The 18,807-nt window shown below is 38.9% G+C and overlaps 1 long non-coding RNA gene across 1 annotated transcript; it reads right to left on the reverse strand.

The window, feature by feature from the left end:
* Window positions 1-3,367: 3,367 nt before the first annotated feature.
* Window positions 3,368-11,290, reverse strand: LOC140323610 (uncharacterized). The gene is made up of 5 exons (XR_011919408.1): window positions 11,162-11,290; window positions 8,527-8,719; window positions 8,216-8,364; window positions 7,797-7,853; window positions 3,368-3,843 (listed from the first exon to the last, which is right to left on the reverse strand). It is a non-coding gene; the product is annotated as an uncharacterized lncRNA (long non-coding RNA).
* Between the last annotated feature and the right edge of the window lie 7,517 nt (window positions 11,291-18,807).

Below are 18,807 nucleotides of genomic sequence, written 5' to 3' on the forward strand. Positions count from 1 at the left end.
AATTGAATCTTGGTTACCCTTAAAAGGTATGCAACCTTAAATCCAGCTACTTTGTGTCACAAACCTATGTCTAAATGAATCTTATTGCACATGCTCAGTGCAAGATCCAATCAGAGACTAGGACAGCACTATATGAAGGCCCCATGATTTCCTTCCAGTGCGGATTGATTGTGACAACTTCCTGATTCTTGATTCCTGATTCTGGGTTCCTGCTCTTGGTTCCTGCTCTTGGTTCCTGCTCCTGATTCTTGGTGCCTGCTCCTGGTTCCTGCTCTTGATTCTTGGTTCCTGCTCCTCGCTACTCATGCATCCTCTGCTCTCCATCTGATCATCCATGTATGACTTCCAAGGTTTCTCTGCAATCTACTTTCACCACTGTGATCCGCAAAGTCATTGGACATTTACCAGCATTGTTATTTGCCCAGTCATTGGACATTTTTCTTTACCGTTTACCCGCAAGGTCATTTGACACTTACCATTATCTGGTCTGCAAATAAACTAAAAGGGACATTTACCCATTAACCTATACACATGTGTGTGTGATCTCCTGGTTAATCACCGTCAAGATTCCCTCAAACAGGGCTCTCCTTTCTGAAGGCTGACACTTTGTTATCGGGGACTAAAAGCTGGGAAATGGGAGGTATGATTGTTGTGAGGTAATGTAATTATGAGGAAGCAGAAAGGGTGAAGGATTCCCCAATCAAAGGTGCTGATCTTAATGTTTTAATAGATGGGTCTTGTTATAATGAGGAAGGATATGCATTTGTATGTGCATCTGGCTATTCTGGTGTTACTCAAAGATCAAGTAATCATTTAGAGGAAACTACCTGGAAATCAATCAGTCCAGGTGGCAGAGCTAATGGCTCTGATGCAGGCCTGCATAAGAGGTAAAGGAAAGAAAGTGATGGTGTACACTGACTCACAGTATATATTTGGCATATGTCATGATTTTGTCCAGTTGTGAAAATTGAGGGGCTTTATGACAACTAGTGGAAAGCTCATAAAACATGCTGATCTCATTAGGAAAGTCCTCAAGGAACTTTGGTTTACAAACAAGGTAGCCATAATAAAATGTGAAGCCCATACTAAAGGCACTGATGAAATTTTAATTGGCAATGAAAAAGCTAATGTCATGGTGTGAAGTAGCAGCATTAAATGGTCCAGAATCTATAGAGATCTTTGTGGCCGCTTCCTCTCCTGAGGAACCTGATCAGGTAGACTTACCAGTGTTAAAGAAACTGCAATTGCAAACTAATGAGAAATTAAAAAAAACAAATCAAAAGATCACGGGTGTACTGAGAAAGATGGAATTTGGACCCATGAGGATGGTAGATTTCTGTGCTATCCTATGCTGTATAAATATCTAGCTAAGGCAATGCATGGCCCATCTCGTCTGTTCAAAGGATCTATGGTTTCATCAGTAACCACACATTGGTTGTCCTAGGATTTACTACTGTTGCAGAACAATTTTGTCATTAATGTGGGATGTGTCAATTGTATATTCCTGGAAAATTGTAAAAAAAACAATTTACCTAAAGCTTTGCATCCCTTTCAAATAATAAGTATGAAAACTGTCTTGGAGCCTGTTGCAACTGAATTATGGTAAATGTAGTGCACCTATAATTAAAGCTCCAGACCTGGTAGTCCCACAGTTATCCTCACAATGGATTGTATTAACAGTTCATAATATGCACCTGGAGGATAACAATGAAAGATTTTAGAGTTGATAACTGGGTCAAGAGATGTGCTGTATATGTAATGAATCAGATCTATATGCTCAAGAGATGGCTATTGCCGGGGTATACTCACAATAAAGTAAAAAGAGGTATCTTGGATAGCACTTGCAGGCAGTTGGAATTGCAATGAGAACATTAAACACTATGGATTTGTTAATATGGATTTTAATAAATAAATGAGGGAGAAAAGGTTCAACATGTAGGTGATGGAGTGAAGACACAATGGCCCTGATTTAACAAGCAAATCTGCAGAAGCTCGACGCATGTATTTATGTGCCGATATACGGAGCGTTTTTCTGCGGGCCAGAACTGAGTGCTAGTACACTTCAGCTTCAGTTGCCAGCCGGATTCCTGCCTTGATAAATGAGTGATAGGGGTTGCAAATCTGCCAATTAGGGCGACTATTTTGCAGCTGCGTCAATTGTGAGGTCAAGCTCTGTCAATGGTGAGCAATTAATTGCTTCCTGTTCTGTGCGCATCTACAGTCCATTACAGGTCAATTTGAATCTTTAATGCTTCATCTTCTTTTGGGTAGGTGCTACTTTTTTATGTTACATTGTACTCATTCACAAAATTAATTTATTGTTACATTTGTTGCATTGTTTTTTTATACTTTTTGGTTTGCTTTGCAACACTGCAAACTAATTTATATCAAGCTGTGTATATATATATTAGTTAACACTTCATAATATGTCATCACACAATAGTATGAATTGTAAAACATGGTCACCAAGCATTTGTGATCTAATTAAAGTTTAATTGTAGTTTGGCTTGATAGAAATCAAATATTTGAAAAAAAGGATTGTTGCCAATGATGTATCAAAAAACATTTAGTGATTTCACTTTGTGCGTGTATGTCAAAATACATTTAAATGCATATAAATACATATGCATTTTCATTATTACTATTTAAATGGACTGGTTTGTGGAATGGGGGGGGGTCATCAAGTACGTTTGCTTGGATGGTATGCATTGATGTGACCTTGTAATCCTCATTATTGTTAGTTTCATCTTGTTCTGCAATGTTTTTGTGCTTGGTTTGTATTGACATTTTCTGTTGCTTGGCAAATCTTCTGCAATGTTTTGTAATTTTTTTAAACCAATATTCAGTCAAAATGTCTGCATGGTTTCCACTCCAAACTGTTATTTTAACCGCCTGTTTGCCTTTGTCCCATTTTCAAAGTCACATTGTCACATATTGGTATTTGAATGTATTATGTACATGTCTTTTCTATCTTTGTTTTTTGTTTAAAGTTTAATACTCTGACATTTGCACTCATGTTGATTGCTGCCACACAACTCCTCTGTTCATTTGTGGTAGTGTTAAAGGTTTTGTTGTCATTGTGCTGTGCTGCCTGATCTTAGCCGTATGTTTTACAAACACACTTCCACTTGCTGTCCAAACTGTTTTCAATTAGTTGTCCAGCTGGGTTGCATACTCATTCCAACACACCTGATGGTGATGGAAGGAGGTCTAGGTTGCCAAGCACAACATCAAACCACTATGATTGCCAAGCTCACAAGCAGGGTCAAGCACTCCTAAATACCAGATAGTATGCTTTATTTATGTGTTTACATGATTCTAATTGTATTAGTAATTTTGTATTGAAAAATGCCAAGGACAGTTTAACTTAGTGCCAAACATATTTTATTGCTTTCTGCCAACAAACCCATTTTTTTTGCTCCTCAGACCCTATGACCCTTTGACACTATGTCAAAAGGCGTTTATGCCTGTCCCGCTAGATCATCCATGACCTGTACATCTTTCTGGAAGGTAAAATTGCTGCAAAAACCAAGAGAAGCTAGGCTGTGCCAAGAATAACGAGGCCCCTGGACACTCTATATATAATTTCAGGAAGGGAGTCCTTTCAAACCACGTTGCCCTAATTTGTGCACTGAGACAGTCTACAGTTTCCTAGGTGTTTCTGACGGTTTCAATGCCATTTTAGACCCTGGCCCACTATATATTCACTTCTTCACATCAGCTTGGGAGTGGAGAAACATAAAGGTAGATTTCTTCTTTAACCGGAAACAAACTCATCCACGAATGTACAGTAGTCTGTCATGTGACATTCCAGAGGCAGCACAGCAGAGGGATGTTATCGCCCTGTAAAAAAATAGATTACATTATTAGGATGTGTTAAGCAGCATGGTCAATCATGTTTTAGTGGTAACTTCATGGTGCTGGATTGTATTTTTCATGCTTTTCTGGCTGCATAAGCAATGCTTATGCCCAAATCTGCACTAAATTGCACTCTGCCCCAGTTTGGCAATGTGTGTTTGTAAAGTGTCACATAAAGGTCCAGCTCTTACACAAATATTTCTGCTATTTAATTTCCCAAACGATTAAAGTGTGCTTGCTATGACTTAAACTCCTAGGTTTGTTTGTAACCCAAACATGGTGTGCTGAAATATGTAATGCATGCATTGTAAACATATGTAAATACTCATGCACAAAGACATTGGCAACAAGTTCATTTCTGACTCGACGGCCCTCTGCTGTGCTTTGGGAGCTGGAGGCGGGATGTTGGTGTATGTCTGGCTCAAGTTCCTCTGAAATGTCCCAGGTATCACCATGGTGCAGGCACAGGTTGTGTCCGTACTGTGAGCTGTGAACATAGTAATTATACTGGGGCTTCTGGGATTATCTGAAAGTCAGTTCTTCCCCAATGCTCCCAATATTGTACAATATTTATAAAGTATTTGATAAATTACATGTTAGCACAAAATATGACATATAAAGAATATAGGTCATAGCATGGCATTCTGACAATGCAAAGGGACATAGCAAAATAATAGGTGTCTTTATGATTTTAATACTGTTAGTTGTATTACAGTAACGACATTATACATCGCCAGCCCTCAGTCATTTCTCCAGAGATGAATTTCTAGTAGAGGGCTGTCTGACGCAGGATATAGGCATCATGGCACAATCCTGGGAAACCTGTGCGTGCACTCATGATTTTCCTGTTGGCATCACAGACTATTTTGTACATTCAGCAAATGATATCGCTTCCGGTTGTGAAAGGCAATTTCCTGCAGTTAAGGGGCCTGAATCGCCACATGGGTGCCATCGATGGCCCCCAAAACATTAGGAAATCCAGCTCACGTGACAAAATCCACTCTTACCTTCCTCCATTCCTGAGCTGTTTGAAGGAACTGAATATATAGTGGGACAAGGTCCACAATAGCATTCATAAAAACCCTGTAGGCTGGCTTAGTCCACAAATTAAGGCTGAGGAGGTTTGAAAAGAACCCCTTTCTAAAATATAGAGTGGCCAAAAGCCTGGTCATTCCTGGCACAGCCTGGCTTCCCTTGGTTTTTGGAGCAATTTTAGCTTCCAGCAAGCTGTACAGGTCATGGATGACCTGGCAGGACAGGTGGAAACGCCTTTTGGCATCCTGGTCATGTAAATTATCCAGGTGGCTACGCTCCAAGAAAATGTGTGGCTCCCGGACCCGTGTCTTGTCCCATAACTGTTTTATTTTTTTCCTTCTAGTAACATGGAGCCAAGGAGAATGGCTAGCACCGCTGCCACCACGGCAACAACGGCCGCTGTCGCTGCTGCTGCTGCACTCCCAGACCTCCCATGCTGAAAGGCAGGAACTCTGGGAGGAAATTGCCAGGAGTGTTAATGCAGTGGGCAGTACACAACGGACTATTACCCAGTGACAAAAACGTGTGAGTGACATCTTCAGACACGTCAAAAGGGTCCTGGGCACAGAGGCCGGAAGGACTGGGACCTATCCTGAACATCTTGCGCAGCATCTCGGGGAGTACGAAAGATTGGGGTTGTCATTCATTGGGCCAGAAACGGTGGTAGAGGTTGGACTATCGGGATAACGATGCTTGGCAACCATGTGAGTTCAATCCTTTTACATTACCTAATTACCAATGTTAATTTATTTTGGCGATTTTTGGGGATTGCAACAGTTTAGTCATTAGCATTGAGAACATAATTGGATTGCGTTTTTACTATTTTATGTTTGGGGTGAAATATGAAATCATTTTTTTTAAATTACCTCTTTAGTGTATTTTACCTTCTTTTGACTTGCATCAACAATGTATTTCATTTTTTTTTTTTACAATAGTACGCCCTAAGACGCAGCAGTCATCTCCTGCCCTCTGTGCTCGTGGTGATGTGGATGATGAGGATGTCACTTCGCATCGAGATGACACTGGCCTTCCTCCTGGTAAGATGAGCCTTCATGGTATAATTTGTTTGACAATGTGCATCTGTCTTTAATAATTTTTATAACCACATTCATGTGTAATACGAGTGTTTAATTTCTTGCATTTTTTGCTCTGGGAGTGTTATGTTTATATTTGTGGTGAACCGATCAATCCAAATGAACTTGGGTTAGAGTCAAGCTCACTCTATTTCATTTGTACAGGAGGAGGTCGTTGACCCACTGCAGAAAGGCCTAGAGGAGAATCCAGGTAATGTGTGTGTGTGTGTGTTCAGCCTTCCAAAAGCTAAATAATAACCTTCTATCTATCTATCTATCTATGATTTGTTAAATTTTTGTGGGAGATGTTTCTGGTGCAACCTTCCTTTGGGAATGTCAAAGCTTATTGAGTTTAATATTTAAAGTAGACTCTAGTTTCTGCCAGGATGTAAAAAATAATTTTGACTGTGCAAAATATTAGGGACTTTTGATATGTGAAAACTTGTCACCACATTCATTCATTTTGATGTGATATATCACGTGCCTTTGTAGAACATCCATGTCTGCTGGTTTCTGGTTCTGATGGTGACCCACAAAGTCATGTGATATTGTAGTAATTTTTTTCCCTTTATAGCAGCCAGTGGATGCAGGTGGATTGGGTCAACCCAGTGTGGGCAGTCAGCTTTTAAGCCTCACTCAGAGGCTGGTTGGCCATTTTGATAGAGTAGTGGAGTCAAGGATGTCTGCCCCAAGTTCAAATAATTTGGAACAGGTCCTTACGCTCCTACATGAAAACCTCAATCAAAATTCCCAGGACTGAGCATTTAACCAACAACATCTGGCGGCCATGCATCGTCTGATAGAATCGGTCCAACAACAATCGGCCGCTTTGGGTGCCTACGTATTCATAGTTGACTATCTCTGTAACATGTTAAGTGAAGCCCTGGGCCAACAATCTCAGCTAAATCAGGCGAATATTCACAGGCTGGGTTGGCAAATCCTAATAGGTCCTGCTGGCCCCCCCCCTCCCCCGCAGAGCAGCCAGCGCCATCCTTTACCCCGGCTGTTGCCTAGCCACCTCAACCTCCTGGCCGCCCACCCCGTGCCCCTGCCCTCCATGCTCTGGAGGTGAAACACGCCCATGGATGTGCTGTGGGGGGGGTCTCGTGGCCAAGGCCGGGCTGTGGAGGTGGCCCGGGCCTGTGGGGGTGGTATCGTGGTTTATTAGTGTGGGCCGTGTCTGGGCTGTTGAAGTGGCCCCTGGCTGGTCTGGGCGAAGCATGGGTGCCAGGTGAGAACATTCTTCACTCAAGTTTTTCTGGACTGGGATCCTGTAGGAAGACACTTGTTTGTACAAGATAGCTTAATCTCGATTTTGTGTTTGCCCAATGTCCACAGGTTAGCGACCCTCGCACTTTGACGCTTTACCTATCTAAGTTTCTTTTGATGTGGCCCAAGTATGCTCCAAATGCAGTTTTGCTATCTAATCGCCGAAGAATGTTCCAGTTTGTAAATTTGTCAAAGTGATTCTAATCAAGAATGAAGTCTCAGCTCAATACTCTACAAGTACTGCTGTAATGACCTAGTTTTGTCTAGGGACAAAATATGGCACACTTCACTTCTCTGACACTTGCCTGTAACAGATAGATGTGCTTGTTATTATGTCTACTACTTTTCTGTTGGTTAAAATGACATACTAAGTTGTTCAGCTGTGTATTCTATGCCAAATGTATTTTTTAATGATGTTACAATTACATATATTTTGAAGAGGACATATTTAACATTCGCAACTCTGTTACTTGATGGAGCTAGGCCTAACAAACTATATCCTAGTTTATATTCATGTTTCTAAAGGAATGTTCACAATATCTAGAATTGAGAAATACTTACATTCAGATGAGGAACTTGTGTCCTTTGGAGGAGGTGCTGGCAAGGGTGCTCCACTAGCTGTAGATAAAAAATGAACACCATAAATAAAAGTGGGTGGGCAGGAAAGTAGATTTGTAAGGTTAGTTAAGGTGAATAGATTAATACAGAACTTCTAACTGTTACTTTTTGCCTACATAAAAAAATTCTGAGCAAACATTTGTCAGTACAACTATGGACAACTAAACAACTCATGTCTATTTTTCCTTATGCCAGCCAACAACCTAGAAAGAACATTCATTTGATGTAGGATTAATGACTGGAAGCTACATAAAAACCTGCTAGATCTTTCTTTGTATTTGTAATGAAAAATGGTGAAAGTAGTGTGAGAATGTGTTGAATTGCAACATATGTTACAAAAGTTGATTCTAAGGTTAGCTTACAGGCAACCTCCTCGGCCGCCTCCTCTCCTTCATCGGAGGACTCTGGCTCCTCCTCCGGGGATGGCTCCTCCTCCCCAACCTCCTATGGGACGGCTAGTCGCCTGTGTGACTGCTGTAAATTAGCAGCTGCCGGCATGATGGAGAGTTGGCTGTAATAACAAAATCAAATATCCAAAATTAATAAGGGTAGTAAAATATAGGAAGCAAAAAACAAACAGTTCTAGGCTAAACAATACTACTTTACACAAACAACAAACATTCTAAAACACCACCCCTTAACAAGAGGAGAAGACAAAATGCAAAAAACTTACTAGACAGGATGGGGTCCCCCACTTTGTGGACTAAATTGGCTTCCCTCCGCTTTAGGTCGCTCCAAGTATGCTGTATTTGGGCCACAGGTGGACGGGTACCTGCTGGGGTCCAGAGCATGTCTGCCAGCCTCTCCGCAATCTGGCACTTGGCAAAAATCGACCGCTACTGGTCATAGCTCCGCATAATCATTGGCTAAAGAAAAAGAGAAACAAAATGTGAGGTATTTTGACAACAACCAAACACCTCTTAAAAACCAAAAAAGAGATCACTGATTGATTGATATATTTTCTGTTACATATTGACATAGTTTGGTTGCAATTGTAAACTGTTTGTTAATATTGTGTGTAGATATATATGGATATACTATTACTATTACTAAGAAGCTTCCGGTTGCCACCCCACTAAGCTTAATCCTAGTTAAACCATTTTAAAAACAATATTTTGTGCTCCTAGATGTAAACACCGTTTATCCAGTTTTAGTGAAGCAATAGTAAGTGCCAGACATACATACATACATAGATAGATACAATCTAGGGGAAAAATGTAAGCACCGTTGCATTAGGTCAGGTAATGCAGCACATGTGGATTTATTTTGTTGACACGGGAAAATAAAAACAAGGAAAAACCAAAAAGTGGATAAATACAAAACACAGGAATTTATATGTGAGACAGTAGAATGATGTGCCTTCACCAAAATCAGAATTGTGGTATCAGCTATCCAGAGAACATTCTACCAAAAGGCTTCCACTGTCCTACAGACAAAGAAAGATAATTTCCAGGCTTGCGAGATAGCGAGGAGGCCAATTGGTGCTCTTCAAATGATCTACCTCTGATTGAGCTTAATAGTGTGTAATCATGAAAATTTTTACAAACATCGAAATATGTGCATGTACACATTTGTCAACAGCCAACTTTAGGTGTGTGGCCCTCTTACCCAGCTCTCATCTGCAGCTCTAATCCATTGAAAGAACAATAGAGGACGCCCCATTCTCAGCTGTCATTTGTGCAGAGGATTCCAGCTGCCTATAAGAGCTGAGCAATGAGAACAGTGCAGCTAGAATGAGATGGGGACACAGGCTGTCCCTCCCCCATTCTATAGCTGTGCTGTGGCTTCTATATAAAAAAATACTTGGGAAAATATATCCACTCTGTGGGCATGTGTAACGACATCATGGGCACAGTGTGATATCTGTGTGTGGGAATTCTGCATCTCATGTCTTGCAGCCTTACAACTCTGTGTACAAGCACAGAGGACCATCATGGAGAATAGTCCCAAAATCTCAGCCAACCAGTTTTCATGCATTTCAAAACATGGGGATCCCAATTGAAAACACTATTTAAAATTCTACATTGGGAATGCATTTTCCAAAGCAAGTGCACATAGGAGTTCCTAATTGAAAAAGTGGACCCCCGGGCCCACTTACATAGCAAGGAGCAAGTGTCCCCCCATTTGAACCTACATTTTCTGGTTTATGCACCTCACCATTCACAATAAATTGGGGTCCCTTGAAATGTAGGTATAAATTGTGGGGTAACACTCAAATTCTCCTTGCTAGGTAATTGGCCGGGGGGCATAAATGGGCCTTTTCGCTTTTGGCCTCCTAGATGCATTCGCTTTTTAAAGAGCAACAACCTCCAAGAAATGTCGTTGAGTGGTAGCTAGCTCAAAATCTTAAGTTATTACAAACAAGGGTTTAGGATATCTGAAGGATTAAAGACGGTGAGTTCTTAGGCTGAGGAATATGAGAAGCAGCCTGAACACACATTTAAATGTGCAAACATGCATGATGCATAAAAACACATTTAAATGTGCAAACATTTGCACCCCCCAAAAAAACACTTTTTAAAAAATGTACTTACCAAAATGATTAATCGCAGGTCCCTCTCTGCAAACAACGGGCGCGGCATGATGATAACACAGATATGAAACTTTGTGGTTTACTCCTGCCTACTGAAAAACGTGCATACGCTATGCATTTGCACATATACCTACTGTATGCATATTGATACCCACATGTAACTGCTTTTTTTTGCACAAACGTACACGCATATTATTTCATACTAAAATACTTTTTGTATTTATTTTTTGTTAGGTTTCTTTTTGAAATTATGGACTAACATGCTGGTTTGTACACTTTGAGCAAAACATATGTTCTTGCTTTTCAAGCCTTTCGGGTGTTTATGCAGTTTGAATTGCATTTTAGACCTTCCCCAACTATATCAAAAAATACCAGGAAAAGTAGGGTTAAGGGAAATTGTTACAGTTGTATTTATAAACAAGTCATGTATTGCAGTACAATAGGCTCATACAGTTTGGTATGACCTCGAACTTGAGTTTTAGTCGATACCAATTTGTATACATAAGCCTTAGTAAATATGTCATATATTCACAATCAAATACACTATATGTGAGTTTCTTAGCTAGTGACAAATATATAAACACCAGTAAGAGAATTCAAGTATACTTTCATATTAGAAATAACTTTTTGAGAATAGTTCAAACCTTTGCTTATTGCTCATTAAAATAACATCGAAAATTATACAAAAACATGATTGTATTTAGTTTGAAAGAAATCATAAGGTGCCAAGTATAAATTGTACATGGAAAGGAGAGCCAAAAATCATATTTCTTACCTTAGCCTGATATCTCATCAGGAAAAACTGCAAAGGAAGCAGCAGCGCGGTCTGTGTAGCCACGCTGTGTTACCTAGAAGTGGTTGAGGGGAATACCGGAGGCGTCCTCCATATATGGTGTGGAGGGCGGGAACTCTAGAGACTCAGCAAAGCCAAATTACACGCTCCTGACGTCAGTCAGGGCGTGCATTGTCTCGACGTCAGAGCCGAGGGACAGAGAAATAGTTATGCCGGGTCTGCTCACTGCCTACCCACCATATTCAGGATATGATGGGGGCAGCGCGAGTTCGTCCAAAAGGACGGACTCATGCGGGGATTTACTTGGAGGGTGAGGCTCAGTAAGGGTGTCACCACAACAGTATTGGGTGCATCAGTGACAACACTGATGCTCCTGTCCCCGCAAGCCGGGAACCGCATACACTGCTGTGGAGGGGAAAAAGAGAAAAGGGATGTTTATACCAGTATAGTACATAAGAAATAGAACAACTAGTTACAGCAATCAAATAGTGACAATCGTAAATAATATATCCATAAAGGGAAATTCTGAATATTGTAATAGGTACAGATTTATACACATAATAACAAAATCAAAGAAAGTTACAGAATTACTTAATAAACAATAAAAAAGAACCAAATAGGAATATTGTATATAATAGGGAGAAAAGTATATTTATTATAACATGTTCAGATGGGCATGAAAACAAAACCCATAGGTAGAGTACTTCTTTATGTATGTAAAAAAAAGTTTGAAACTGAAAACTTCATTTAAACCCAGAAAATTATTTGCTGTTAGTGTAAAATCCATTTACTTTCATGTTGTAGTAAAATCTTATCGAAATTTCCCCCTCTTGGATTCGGGTTGACTTTTTCTAGTACTGCGAATTTGATACAATTTGTATCAAAATTGTGTGTCGTGCCTGCATGGAAACTGATAGGTGTAACTAGTTTCCCATTCTTGATAAAGTAAACATGCTCATAAATACGTTTTTTCAAGGGTCTTTTGTTTTGCCTACGTATAACTGACCACATGAACATAGAATGATATAAATAATTCCTGATGAGGAACAGTCTACATAGTAATTAAGTTTCAGTGTGGAGCCATTTGGAAGTTCAGCGCTGGAGTTTTTAAAAATCCAATCACATTGTCCACACTTTTCACATGGATATGTTCTGTGTGGTCTCAAATCAACCGTAGTGTTTAGATTGGTAATATGATGACTATGAACTATAGAATCTTTAAGCGAACCTGTTTTTCTATAAGTGATTAAGGGTTTCGTTCCCAGGTGTTGGCAAACGTTGGGCTCTCCCAAAAGCACATTCCAATGTTTGGAAATCAATTTTTGGATATTTTTTAATGTTAGTTGAATCGTGTAATGATTGGGATATTGCGCCTAGGGGGTGGTTTTTGTTTACCAAAGATCAACTCATCCCGAGAGAGTGTGCAAATTTTCTTGAAAGTTTTTTTGAGATTTTTCTTACTGTAGCCTCTCAACAGTAGTCTTTCAGTGAGTTCCTTGGCCTCTCGTCTAAAATCCTGGTCTGGCTGTACAGAATACTTTTGATTAGGGGTTGTGGGTGTGCGCTTTTTGCATGTAAAATTGTATAACCTGCCGTTTCCTTTCTATACAAGGAAGTATGAATAAATAGATTGTCAGATATGGTGATACAGATATCTAAAAAAGAAATCCTGGTGGTATCATGACAGAAAGTAAATTTTAAGTTGAAATCATTAGTTTGGATGGCCTCAAATAGGTTCTTGATGAGATGATGAGGCCCTGTCCATAATTTAATAAATGGAAGGAGAGTAGAAAAGTTGGTATCCGAAAAAAGATTTTTCTCCCACTCTCCCAAATAAAGGTTTGCATATGATGGGGCACATTTTGTCCCCATAGCGACACCTTGTACTTGAAGGTATGTGGTGTCTTTAAAAGTAAAAGTATTGTGACTTAGAATGTATTGTAGTAATAACACAATAAAGTGGTTGTATTTCTGAGATGTTGGATCACCTGTCTTAAGAATATTGGCTATAGTTAGAAGACCTCTTTTATAAAGTATGCTATTATAGAGGGTTTCCACATCAACTGTTAAAGGAAAGAATTAGGGGGAACCTTCATATTATGTAGTTTTTGTAATAGTTGTATTGTATCTCTCAAGTAAGAAGGAAGATTCACAACATATGGTCTTAAATATGTGTCAATTAAGTCACTCGCATTGGCTGAAATAGAGTTGATGCCAGCTACTATAGGGCGGCCTGGTGGGTCTTTAGAACTTTTATGTATCTTTGGAAGGCTGTATGCTGGTTCCAGAGGAATCTTTGTTTTTTTTATCAATGTAACCTGATTGGAATGCTAATTGATAATAGAGTAAAATTCGGTATAGAATGTCTCAATCATCATAGAAGGAATTATTGTATACCATTCCTTGTTGTTTAATATTTTAAGGCACATTCTTTCATAGTGATCATTATTCATATTAACTATGTTTCTGCCTTTATCTGCTGGCTTTATAGTAATATGATAGTTATTTTTCAGATTAATAAAGGCTTGACCATGTATGTAGTTCAGGTTGTAATGGGATGGTATTTCTTGCAAATTACTTTCTTTAGTTAGGAGGTTTACAAATGCTTGTACATGTGGGTTGTACCAGATAGGGGGAAAATATGTGGGTGGTGTTGGTCTCCCAGTATTGGGACAGGATGTAGCTATATCTACAATGGAAGGTTTTCTCTTGGGATCTTGTATATGATCACTAAGATCAATACTATAACGTTTTTTACCTTTTGGGGCCTTTGTGGATAGTGTCTGACCTGAATAAGTGTGAGGAGGAACAGTCACAGTGTTGGTTGTTGAACCTTGTGTAGGGTTTGGGTTTGGATCAAGGAAGTTTAGATTGGGTTTATCCCATTTGTATGCTTTTTTGCGTAAAAATATCCACTTGTCTTTTTGTAATTTTTTATCTTTTTTGTTGAAAATGACTGTGTTAAATTTCTCAAGATGTTGTTTAAGAAAGTTATATTGGTCTTTAAATTCCTGCGAGTTAACCAATTTGATATTTTGAGAATAGAAATCTTAGAGAAATTACCGTATTTTTCGGACCATAAGACGCACTTTTTTCCCCCCAGAAGTGGGGGGGAAAAGTCCCTGCGTCTTATGGTCCAAATGTATCAAAATGTATCCTTCCCAGCTGCTGTCCCGTCCCCCCTGTATAGCCCCCCCTCTGCCTTTTCTCCTGTCTCCAGCGCGGCCCGAGTGACTGTGTCTCCTGTATCTTGCTCCCGGCGTCCTCCCACTCTCAGCATGATTGGCTGACAAAGTCATGCTGGGAGCATTCTCCTAACATGACTTTGTCAGCCAATCAAGACTAATACAGACAGTGATACAGGAGGAGAGGACCCTGCCCCGAAGAGCTTACAATCTAGTAGGTGGGGGAATTTCACACACAAAGGATGTGAGATATGTAGTGTGGGAAGTAGTGATGATTTCTTTCAAACTAAATACAATCATGTTTTTGTACAATCTTTATCTACCACAGATTTTGGGTTTATTGAATATAAACCCTTTTGGGTTTATTGAATATCCTACTCTTAGGAATAAAAGAGTTTTTTTTGGGGGCCATCCAAGTACCCTTCCTATTTTGATCCAAAACCAAATTGGACTTTCTAATTAAGGAATATGTAAGTTAATACTTTTTCTTTTGCTCTCCTCTATATCATTATATCTCACAGTATGAAGAACTTCTAATATAATTTTCAACAGACACTTCAATAACCCAGTAAGATAGAATCCTAGTGAAACCCCTTTATAATTTTGGATGTTATTTTAATGAGCAATAAGCAAAGGTTTGAACTATTCTCAAAAAGTTATTTCTAATATGAAAGTATACTTGAATTCTCTTATTGGTGTTTATATATCTGTCACTAGCTACGAAACTTTCACATATAGTGTATTTGATTGTGAATATATGACATATTTACTAAGGCTAATGTATATTTTTTTTATATATGTGGACAGCCACTAACACTATAATTGTTTGTCTTGTAATATACCAATGATGATTAGTATTTATTATTCTTGGATGGATTATGTATATATATATCCCTCTTTCTCTTGTTTGATCATATATTTACTAATAAGGGTTTTAAATGGACTGAGTAAGTATATCTCTCTGCTATAAATATAGACACTGCAAATGAACTTCTGTATGCCTGTGTTTCATGTACAACGCCCCTGAAGAAGCCCATACTGGGTGAAACGTGTTGGGTATTCTGATTCACATATAAGATACAAGTATTAAGTATTTGTTGATTTTGTTCAGAATTCGAATGTCTAGTGCCCCTCCAGGGTCAAATTGATATCGACTAAAACTCAAGTTCGAGGTCATACCAAACTGTATGAGCTTATTGTACTGCAATACTTGACTTGTGTATAAATACAACTGTAACAATTTGCCTTAAAAAACCTACTTTCCTGGTATTTTTTCATGTTGATTAATCTTAGGGTTGGCAATTGGGGTAGAATTTAAGCCTATAATTTACTGAACTTTCACCAGATAGAGATACAATTGTCTGCTCTTGCCCAACTATATTTTGACTTACTCACCTCAGCTTGGTAGTGGAAGCACATAAAGGTGGTTTCCCCCTTTAACCAGAACCAAAATCATCCATGAATGTTAATTGGATCCAAGCCCATGACATCAGAAATCATAAGAAGAAATAGGCAATCTTTTTATTTAATTTGAAGCATGTTAAGCAATATGGCCTAAAAAATCCTCATTGCCTATTTCTGCCTATTTCTTTGTTCACATATTCTATTTGTATATGTACACACATAAATTCATACATACATATATATGCATGTATGTACATACATGAGTGCACATGAAACAAATTTACACCCAAAAAGAAAAACTTACCAGACTGAGGCTCCTTGTCTGGAAAATTTTTCAATTGATAGAACAGTTCACACACAGATAGTGGTTACATCACACTGAGTTTTAATAAGACAATTGTGCTGTTTAAAACTGGGAACTGCTTAAAAACAAGCATATAGAAATTTTTAGTTGGAGGTCCTGGGACAATGTAAAGGTGGTCGCAAAAACAAACCCCACAAAAAAATACAAAATTTGGACAAAAACTTTATTCAAAATAAACCTATTTGCTAAAAGGTCAAGACAACGGAAAAAAGCTAGTTAGACAATACCCTTATATATGCTCATCATTATGCGCACAGGTGTTAAAAAATTAACATGCAATTGGGCGTGCGCAGTACGTGAAATTTGTTTGTTAGGTTTTTTTCCCAGTTTGACATTCCATAATCATTTATTGATCTGATCCTTCAGATTTGTACACTAGTTAACAGCTATTAAAGAAATAACGAAAAAAGGAGTGGAGGATTTTTCAATGATATATTTCTAATTAATGATGTATATAAATATATATATATGTGTGTGTGTGTGTATATATATATATATATATATATATATATATATATATATATATATAATCTTTAGAAGCAAGCAAGAACTTGCGTGTGTGCTTTGGACTGTGGTGGAAAAAATCCAGTTCGCTGGCAAAAGCGAGGTTTTACCCGCCAGAATTTCTTACCAGGCAGATCCCCGGGTCCAGCATCGGATGCGTTTAGGTAGGAGCCTATGTAAAGAGCTAAAATCAGTTAACTCTCTTTCTAAACCTGAAAATATTAGGTCATGTAAAAATATGCTTATTTCTCAGCTAATATAAATGTTTAAAACATTTGAACAGCCCAAACATTTTTATTTAGGTCTAAGTGAAAGATGTGTGCCATTAGAAAGATTTATTTTTTAGGGAAACAGTGACTTTTAATGCAAGCTCGCCAGTGTCAAAACTGCCGGGCATGCACGTCTCCAGCAGCGAGATCATTTTGGTTAATAACTTAAGCGTGAATAAGCCAGCGCCTGAAATTTGCTTGATAAATCGATCGAAGGCTTTCGATTTTGGATCGCGAATACGAATGCGCGACCGAGCTTCTGATTTTGCTTGGTGAATCAGCCTGCCCTAGATATAAATCATATAATGGATGTTACCTAAAATTTATGGGGCAAGGTTATTGGTGCTGGCATCAAGTGACTAAGATACAACATCTTTTTATCATCTGTTTATGTCCTCAATTGTAATCAGAAAGGTACTTTACCTTGTGGAGTTTATTGTGTCTCCACTCCTATCCTGGGTGTGGATGTAGCAGACAAAAAAGGATGCACTCTTATCACCACACAGAAAAGGTTAAACATCAAACCTGATACTCCTGTAAGGTTACAGAAAATAAATCTGGGGTTTGGCACAGAGGTAAAAGCTTGGTTATTGAATGTTGATACAGAAAATTAAATATCACTAAGCGTTTTTAAAACCAAGCAACAGTCTCACTTATGATCGAATTGAACTGTTGCAGGTATCACATGCTCTTGAAGAGGATGTCAAGGTACCTTGGTGGAAAAGTTTATTTGGATACAGTCCTAAAACAACTGTCTTTTTAAATATTATGCTTTTTTCCATAATGATGATATTTTTTTCGCTTTACTTGCTTATGATAATCATGTATTTTAGGATTATTAAACTAAATGTAAAAAAAAAACTAAAAAAGTATGTACCTCCACTAGATACCTCCTTTTGAACAGTAAGAGAGATGAATACCGTAGGGGGAACACTTTAACGAGACTCCCCAACTCCTGACGTCTAACGGGGCACCTCCCTTTGTTTTGAGTATCAGTTGAGTTTGGTCACCTCTGAGAAAGATGTTTTGAATCTTATTATAATTAGAGATGAGCGAATTTCTCAAAAATTCGATTCGGCCGGCTCGCCGAATTTTTCGAAAAGATTTGCTTCGATTCGAATTTAATTTTCGCATTAAAAAACATTTATTTCCGGCCTGCAGAGAGCCTTGATAGTGGTGTAGAACACTGTGCCTTGATAGTGACAGGCGTCGCTATTAGAATCACTGCACACTTCACTTATTTGGGCAGTCATGGGGCCAAAACTGACAAAATAACTCAAGTATGAACTTAGCCTTACAGGTCTATGTTAGTGTCAAGAAGAAGCACACTCCTTTTACACCCTTGTCAGCTGATTCCACAAAGATGTCTACGGAACCTGTTCTATTAACCGCCCCCCCGACATAGTGGAGAGGGTGTCAGCACTAAGTTTGTGTTGACGTCACTGAATATTTTGCCCTTCCTCTGATCCATTAGAACAATAACCCACAAAAAACGGATCCTGTCTGTGGAGCATATGCCTTCACTTGGTCAGCATTTGCTCAATAATCCATCAGTTTTGCTAATGCCAAAAAAAAACAGGAGTGGACCCAAAACAGAGATGACACATGAATGGAATATTTGCATGTCTTCTGTGTTTTGTGCCCACTCTTGCTTTTGGCTTCTAAATCATAGGCCAATTCCGATGGGAACATACAGGCCTTACAGCTGCTACACAGACAGGATCCGTTGTGCGTCTCTTTTTTCCTTTCTTCTGACAGATCAGAAGAAGGGTCAAATAAATAGTGATGTCATCCAGGCCAAAAAAGCAAAATAGTGGCCCAGTCATGGAGGGGGGAGGGTGGGAGAACAGCTTGAGAAGTCTGCAGAGTGGCACAATGACATAGTGGTGGGGTGGAAGCAGC

This window comes from Pyxicephalus adspersus, chromosome 2, assembly GCF_032062135.1.
Source record: "Pyxicephalus adspersus chromosome 2, UCB_Pads_2.0, whole genome shotgun sequence".
NCBI classification, from domain to species: Eukaryota; Metazoa; Chordata; class Amphibia; order Anura; family Pyxicephalidae; genus Pyxicephalus; species Pyxicephalus adspersus.